Source organism: Limulus polyphemus, unplaced genomic scaffold (genome assembly GCF_000517525.1).
Source record: "Limulus polyphemus unplaced genomic scaffold, Limulus_polyphemus-2.1.2 Scaffold2877, whole genome shotgun sequence".
Lineage (NCBI taxonomy): Eukaryota > Metazoa > Arthropoda > Merostomata > Xiphosura > Limulidae > Limulus > Limulus polyphemus.
In genome coordinates, this window is record NW_013668487.1 from 115,009 (window position 1) to 117,089 (window position 2,081).

Here is a 2,081-nt window from a genome sequence, read left to right on the forward strand (position 1 = left end):
CTCCACTCTCTATTAATACTAACTGTTAAACTTACTAGTCAGAGCTGGCTGGTTCGGTTTTTACACAAGTTATAACGATACACTATTAACTGTTAAACTTACTAGTCAGAGCTGGCTGGTTCGGTTTTTAGTTAACACAAGTTATAACGATACACTATTAACTGTTAAACTTACTAATCAGAGCTGGCTGGTTCGGTCTTTACTTAACACAAGTTATAACGATACAGTACTAACTGTAAAACGTAACAGTCAGAGCTGGCTGGTTCGGTCTTTTGTTAACACGATTTATAATAATATGAACTGGCAGGTTCTGACCAGTAATCTACAGGATTTATAATGATAGAATACTAAATATTAAGGTTAATGGTCAGAACTGGCTGATTCAACCTTTAATTAACAGATAATGATATGATTTTAACTGTTAAACGCACTTTAGTCACAACAGACATTTTTTGGTCTATAATTAAAAGGGTCAAGATACGATGACCATATACGTGATGAAATAAGGTAAGACCGACTTTATCTCCAGCTTAAACTCCAGTTCATAATCTTGTTTGTAGTGAGTTATTATTATGGACGAAAACTCAATTAAATTTGGTAAAATTGTAAGCCTACCGAAATTAATGGGGGAGAGGCGCGAAATAGGAATTTGCCCTCTTATAATGAAGATGGGGGATCGTGCCCTCCTCTTCCGACGCCTATGACACGCATCGAGTCAGTGAGCACATGTAGCTAATTTTTTAACTTGTTCAAAAAAAGTAGAAAAATGGGGGATCGTGCCCCCTTATTCCGACGCCTATGACACGCACGAAATCAGTGAGCAGAAAAATAGGGAAAGTAGTGCAAATATTACCTTTACTACCAAAGATTCTGTGAAAGTGTGTCACTGTTGGGTTTAAGGTTTCATACTTATTGTACTTCACATAGGTTTGTATGTATAAAAATACCATTAAAACGTACAACGAATACATCTTTATTGTAAATATATATATATTAAAAACACCTTGAAGTCTTTAACACTCAAGTGAAGCTTCAAGCGAAAATTAAGCTTTGTTGTTGTTATGGTTACATGATGATGATGAATGGGAAAGATGTTTTTCACTAAGTAATAGTTCGTACCTGCTAGAAAACATACACAACATGACGTATCCTATCCTGTTCGTGCTAAAGAAGCCGTATAATTGGAACAATTTGTAATTATTAAAATACAATAAAGTAAATGATGGGGGATACGAATTAGAACCTCAGTGTTTTCGTAGCATATATCTTTGTTAGTCTTATGTTTTTTTTTTCTTTTATGAGCAAGAAGCTGGAGCAAATTCTACCACACGAAGAGCTCACAATTAATGAGCGAGAAATTATTAAATTTGTTAGTTTCAAACTTCAAGCAAAGAGGAATTCGTATGTGTGTAGTGATTAGGGTAATTTACAATTTCAGCCCTAGAGTTCGCTCTTACTTTTTGATATATATATCGACAAAACACTGATGTTTAATTACTGTATTCAAACAGGTTACTTTATCAACTACACACAGTAACTGGGTAGAAACCACCTGGTCATATTCATATCATACAGTCTGCTCATTTCGACTAAAGTTTTCTTGGTATTAAATAGTGAAAATCTTATTATAAAATGCCCGTTAAAATATATGATTTCTTGCTAATGTTAAGCACTTCGAGAGTTTTTTTTTTAATCAGGAACTCTGTTAATTACATTTATATCAAAATAAATTACAAATAAACTCCTACTGTTGTCTTGAAATTTTTCACGAAATCATAAGAAAACAGTAACTTTAGGGAAGGAGCGTCATGAATGTATTATCAACCATCATTACTGCAACTTGGAACTCAATGTTAGTAGCGAACGAGAGTAAACAAAGTTACAGAAGCATTGCAGGAGAACGAGAGTAAACAAAGTTACGGAGGCATTGCAGGAGAACGAGAGTAAACAAAGTTACGGAGGCATTGCTGGAGAACGAGAGTAAACAAAGTTACGGAAGCATTGCAGGAGAACGAGAGTAAACAAAGTTACGGAAGCATTGCAGGAGAACGAGAGTAAACAAAGTTACGGAAGCATTACAG